A 6,806-nucleotide genomic window follows, 5' to 3' on the forward strand; every position below is an offset into this window, starting at 1 on the left:
ACGCAAAACAAGGTACGGCGCAATTAGGAGCGATTACCGCCGCGTGTTCCGCCGGCGGGCTAATTAACCTTGTAATGCGCGGCGCGCGTGAAGTGGAACCCCCCCCCCGCCACCCCCCCCGTGCCCACGCAGCGCGCCCCCCGCGCACCAGTGCAGCGGGCGCTGCGGCACAGCGTCTCACGCCAGCACGGGCAGTCAAAAGTGCATAATTTATACGGCCAGTCTTATTTTTAGGGACGATCGCCTGGCAACCTGGTGCACAGAACACATCTGACTTCCTATTTATGGCCACAATTGAAATATTTAGCTTACTCTTTCACCCATGTCCGTGCAAGCACACACACACGCGCACACACCCGTGCACATGCACATACACACACCTGTAAGAGGCCCTCACATGTGCATGTAGTCCGTGTATCCCTTTTGCCCCATGGCATACTTTTCCCAACACGCAAGGCAACCAGCTCACCAGATGGCTTCACTGTACAGCAGCACACACACACGCTCATCCACATCCACACACACACAAACACAAACACACACACACACACACACACACACACACGCACACACACACACACACGCACACACACACAATGCCCAGGCCCAAATGCCTGGCAGTAGAACAGCAGGTTGATCTTTTATGCTTTTTTCTTCAACCTCTTTTGTTTGCTGTTTTATCTCTGTCACAGTTGTCAGCAAACATCTGCTAAACCAAACAGGATAACGATGCCCCCCCCCCCCCCCCCCCGATGTCAGCCTGACGACACCACGGCAGGGCCACAGAGAAAAGGACAAGCAACTCTTTCTGGATCGTGCAAGTCATTTCAAGGGTATTCCACCAAAGGTGACACACCGTGCCTCACGCTTCTGCACAGTAAACACAAACAGCGAGGGAGAGGACGGCTGCAGGCATGTACACACACACGCACGCCTGCAGACAGCGTGTTCATTTACCTGCCGAACGTCACACACACGCCACGGTGGCATAGCGAGCCCCAAACGTGCTCGGCCCCAAACCGGGAGTGAGAGAGAGAGAGATCTGGAGGGGTCACAGACACTGTGTTTGAAATGCACCTTGAATCCGGGGCAAACGTGTGGCAATCTATTACGTCATGTACGTGAAGTGGCTTCCCTGCCGATTGTCAACATCAACCTTTGTACTGCAAAGGCAATGTCCTATCACCAGGGCTAAATTCTGAGAAATGTGTGGAGAATGAATGCAGAATGAATGTTGTTTAACATGACATTCTATCACTCTCACATTTATATTTAGTAATTGCACCAAATAATGCGCTGCTTTAGTGTTTTTGGTCACTCGGTTTTAATTATATCAATTCCGCCGATCATGCCAGCAGTTGGGGGACGCAATAACTGTTTATCCAAATTAGTAACCGGTGCCAAGGGGGTTGATATGGAGATACTGTAATTATCTCAACGAGCTGATTGGTCCCGTTTCATTGTGCACGACAATGTAACAGATTGTGAAACGTCAAAGGCCGTGCTCCTGAATTTCAAAAACCAAACTGGATTAGCGGGGGGGGGGGGGGGGGGGGGTCGTAAAACTAACTGCTACTATTAGAACTAGGCTTTTCACGGTAATCAATTAATTCTGACTCTGTAGAGACAATTAAAAGGCACCCGGCGGTGAGGTGTCTATAAACAGACTTTACACAAAGACATTTCTGTCTTTGTGGATACAGCCATTGACAAACGAATGAATAAGCGTACAGTAGCGATCCATCCACAGCCCAGCTACGCGCCCCATTGTTCGGCTGCGCAGTGTCCCTAGACTGGATCGCGCAGAGTTCTGCCCGCTGCCAGGTTCTAAATTTAACACACACGACACAGAAAATTGCTTCCTGATAGCAAGCTCGGCTGCTTACTTCCAGATCACCGTGCGGAATAGAACTTGACTGTTGTATTTCACATGCGGGTATGGGGCGGCTGTGTGTGTGCGTGCGTGTGTGTTCAGACAGAGTACTGGAGCGAAAACACACATAATCAACCAGAAATATTTGTAGCCGTGACTACTCTCCACTGGCTGCAGTTATCAATGTACCCCAAAAGCCGCTCGCTCGTTCAGCTCTCTGCCGCCTTTACCACGTGTCTGTCAGTCGACGCAATAATCCACAGCAAGAATCACCGGAAACAACTCGCAAAACTGCCATGTAACAACATTTCATAAAGAGTTACTGTTTTTCCTTAAAGACCGTGTCCTGTTCAAAAACAACGCGCCGATCCAAATTAACCAACACAGGCAAATCACATATCCCCCTCCACGACCACAACCAAAACTCGTGTTACAAAGTTGCCCTACATTCTCGTCGCAAACGGACAGCTAGTGAGAGAACTCAGGCCAGCTACCCTTGAAATACACAATGGAATACATTGTTTAGTAAGCGTTTAAATTCAGGACCCATTCACTGAACCAACCCGCCAGTGTTTAAGACGACAAAACGCGGCGATGAGAAAAGTTCACTAACAAAAACAGCTCTCAAAATGTCACACCCTGTATACAACACACATTTCAAATCATTTCAAAGTAAGCGTAGCCTACACACGATATCATTTCCCGTTTCATCGATGTAGCTATAAAACACGAACTAGCTGAATGCAGCTAACGTTATACTCCAACCAAAAAGCCTAAAGCTAAAGACTGTAAACATTATTAATATCAAAGCAATCCAGTCAGTTAGCTAGATAACGTTCTTGAATCGCATACCCCCAATGTACACACGCGATGTTAAAAAGGTAGCTCGGAGAAATCGCGTGTGCTTGAATGTTAATAACTAATGAGCAAAGAATTAGCAAGCAACATACCGTTCGTTCAGACAATACTGGCAAAATGTTTAACTTAATGTCCAGAGAGAAGTTTAGCAAAAACAACGTACTGTTCGCCAGCGTCGACCACAAAAGAAGTTAGCACACAGCTTGCTAGATAGCTGCCTAGCTAAACCACATGGACGAAAAGAAGGGAAACCATGGCTCGTACACAGAAAATGCAATACGCCAAATGACTATTTAAGAAGAGAAGCGAATGCTTAACGAAGCTGCGTAAAAGATTCCGAATGCTAATGTTAATAAAATAGAGTATAAATGCTGCCGCGTCACGTTCCAGCTTCAGATAACTAGTTGACTTGCTCAAATATATAGCTTATTATTTGTTCTTTTCATTGTAAACAGTGGTGTATTCAATGATGTGGCCAAATAAAGCTCAATATATTAATAAAAAGTAGTATACACCCAATTATGATACTTACATTCATGCACGTTGTGCCTGTTAAGCAATATGGCAGAGATTCTGTATACAGTATGTTCATATAGATGCCTGTCTCTCTCGCACTGTGTCAGAGATCAGCAGCTGCTTCCTCCATCCAGGCAGCGCAGAGATCACGCCGCACGGCAACGCTACCAAACCCCCTGCCGTCGCCAAGGCAACAAGGCCAGTTCAGCCAATCATACCCCCTCCCCTCACATATCCCCTGGCAACTGCCGCAGCAGTAGCTCTCTTTTTCATATTAGTTCTGGGTACGCCATTTTGGCTCGAATGTACGTTGTTTCCGAAAGAGTGGTGCAGTTTCTAATTTGGAAACAGTATGGCGTTGACTTGGCCTCAACGACGGAAAAGTATGGCACCGTCTATTTCTTAATTAGACTACTATGATTTTTGACTCGGTGAATAAGTTATGGGTCTAGATTACTGAAAAAATGGACATAACATTGCTGTTATACAGTGCATTTGCATATAGCATACTGTGGCATCTTTTCTTTATATGGAATAAAATAACGAATATTATTAGTCATCAAAACAAAAATTAAATCATTATTACATATAAAATATGCATTTTAATCATACCCATATATGTATATATTTTTAAAGTATATTGTTTTGCTTAATTTTTTATCGATACTACTATAAAGTGAGAGTTCGACAATTGAAACTTCCTCCACGCGTAGTAACCACAGTCTGCAGTTCCGTTACAGAATATCAACCAATCAGGATTGTCTCTGTCCCAATCGTGATTAAAAAACTTGTGCGTCATTTTCGCGGGGGAGTCCTGACTATGGTGCCCATGATGCCCTGTCGGATTTTACGTGCTATGATAGAAGCCTGTTTATCTGACCTTCACTAAAAGCCGTCGCCACTGACTTATATAAACATATCTAACACAGTTGCATAAACTAAGGGAACCTATTTTGAAGTCGGTGGCCTTGAATTTCTAAACAAATTATGTATATCATGTTGTTAATAAGGATGGAAGCATTTTTATTAACATTTCTCAAATCCAACAAATTAAAACTGGCAAGTAACATGTATTCCCTATTTGGTCAAAGAAATTGCCAGAAATAGATATTTTTGGCCAAAATGCATCGGAGAGAAAAAAAAAAAGCATTTTTCTCCCTCATGAATGAATGTTGACTTGACCCTTATCTGTTCAGTGTCCATGTGCTCACACCCATGTGCTGGCTCACACAGAATGCTTTCACAGCATTGTGATATCTGATCTGATTGCCTCACAGTGACACTTCTCTGATTTCTTGTGGGATGCCCTGTCCTGGCTTTGGGAGGGCAATGGGGGTGGGATGAGGCAGAGGGGTTCCCGCCACAACCTTGCCAAACCCCCCTCAAAGGCAGAACCAACTGTTCCATGCTCACAATCCATTTTCAATATGACCCGACCCAAATTCACCCTGCCCTTTATAACCGTTCTACATCACTGAGTATGTTAAAGGCTTGCTCCTCAACTGTTGTTTTTTCCCATGGTGCAGTTGGCCGCCTCAGAACTCTGTCCATATTTCACGCATGGTGCTTGTGATTTTGGTCCCCTGAAATTGTCACCATGTAGTTTAGATTGTCATTTACATCATATTATTCTTTGATATGCGAATGCATGCCTTGCCTCATTTGCCCTATGTAGATTATTTCAGATGATTGAATGTGATTTCCAGTGAGGTGAAAACAATTGCCTGGAAAACACTGTCAGCTAATGCACATGGAACCATCGTGACACATTTATACTGCTTTCCCAAAATAATTTCTGATATGCCGCCGATAGTTCCTCTTAGTCTCGCACACAATTTACATTTGGGCCATTTTCAAAGTGTCTACTTTTAATGGTGGGGTCCAGAACAAAAAGTACAACCTTGTTCTGAAGTGGAAAACATTGTTGTGACATTTGTATGTCATATGAGATTCGTGAAGGCCAGTGTCATCCTGTGTCATCCTGTGTCACGCGGCCTGTTTAAGGTCTAAAGTATGCATTTGTCACGGGGAGTCTGCAAGGATTGTGAACTACAGCGGTCAAAGGCATTTCTGGAATCGACTGTCAAAGGGAACATCCTTTTGTTCAGGCTGTAAGTTCGTACTCTAATATGAAAACCCAGTTGCTGCTTCCTCTTCTTTACAGACCTTTGCATCAACGAGCATCAGCTTCTCTGCAGATGGCACATTTGTTTGGTATCGGCTGACCGAGCAAGAATAGTGCAGTCTGCTTGGTGATGGTCACGGTCACCTCTGGAGACGGTTTTGCATAAGGGGGGCAGTGGAGACGTCCCGACACGGTTGGCCTGCGACCACACCCACTCGCTAGGCCCGATCCCCCCGCTCATTCAGTTTTTTATGAGCTCCATTTGTCGCTGCCCCGCTACCCCTCATCACATGATTGTCTTGTGATTGGTGGAGGGTAGACAGAGAGCTGGCAGCTGTCTGTTTGAGGTTCTCGTGGAACACAGACAGTCTGTGCGGCTGCGAAGCCACAATGGCAACATTACGCAGCAGCAAGTCCCTGAGCTTGTGGGACTGCTCGAATATTCATTACTGCCACATTGCATTTTCCCTTCCCTTAACGCCTTCCTTTGAAATGTTTTGGTTAAACATTTGAGAATTAATCTGCACAGAAACAATATACAAAAAGTTTAAAAGTAGACTGCCGCGCTCATAGGTATCTGATCTACACATTATGTTTTATAAGAATCGTATCCATTAACTCGGTGCATTGCTTCTCAAGTGACAAACTCACAGGTACACATGTTCAAATAGTTCAATTTGCTGTTTAAATGTTGGCCTCTCCCCCTTTACTCTGTCAGCTTGTATATAAATACACACAAAACATTGTCTCTGTCTTCTTCTTTCCGCTTGTATATAAATACACACCAAACACGGTGTCTGTCTTTCTCTCTCAGCTCATAAAGCGATACACACACGAATCACAGCCAGAACCACAAAGGCTGCTCGTGCACACGTGGGCTCCCAGGCCCACGTGCCCGTGCTCCTCACAGCTTGAGGAAGAAGCTGCTTCGGAACAGCTGATAATACAGCCGCGTGGGGGGTCTTCAGAGCCTTCACACTTTATTTTGAGCAATAAAAGTCACGTCAAGAAAATAAATAACAACATTACCAATAATAACTCAAGGACACTGTGCCGCCTCTCGCTGGCGCTAGTCATAGCTACGCACCTATATACCCCGCACCCTGCGCGAGGACTGCTGAATTCTTATTGCCCTAGACCTGTGCGTGGGAGTGCATTATGATTTATGACCGACGTCACAGCATCCTTGAATCGCTCGCAATCACTGGGCTCTGTCGGCTCCTGTTCAGGGTGGGGCAGCGTCATTTCCACACACTCCCAGGCTATTCATAGGGCCAGAACGGCATGAATGGCACTTTATTTTTTTTTTCCCCCTCAGTATCCTCCGCTGGCGCGGCGAAGTTGCTGAGCAGGCAGGGCGCTGTGACTGGAAGATGAGAGATAGCGATCCTGGAAACAGATCTGATTGAGGGCCCTCTTCCCCAGGTGGAGTCA

The 6,806-nt window shown here is 45.6% G+C and overlaps 1 protein-coding gene across 2 annotated transcripts in view; it reads right to left on the bottom strand.

Annotated features, from left to right (window-relative positions):
• Window positions 1-3,455, bottom strand: part of foxn2a (forkhead box N2a) — a 30,062-nt gene extending 26,607 nt beyond the window's left edge. Inside the window, exon 1 of one of the 2 annotated variants that reach the window (XM_035400313.1) lies at window positions 3,264-3,455. The gene's annotated coding sequence lies outside the window, so the exon portion shown is untranslated. Of the gene's footprint in view, window positions 1-2,823; window positions 2,973-3,263 lie in introns of those variants that run through there. The other variant, XM_035400314.1, reaches the window with a different exon arrangement.
• Window positions 3,456-6,806: the final 3,351 nt, after the last annotated feature.

This window comes from Anguilla anguilla, chromosome 18 (assembly GCF_013347855.1).
Source record: "Anguilla anguilla isolate fAngAng1 chromosome 18, fAngAng1.pri, whole genome shotgun sequence".
NCBI classification, from domain to species: Eukaryota; Metazoa; Chordata; class Actinopteri; order Anguilliformes; family Anguillidae; genus Anguilla; species Anguilla anguilla.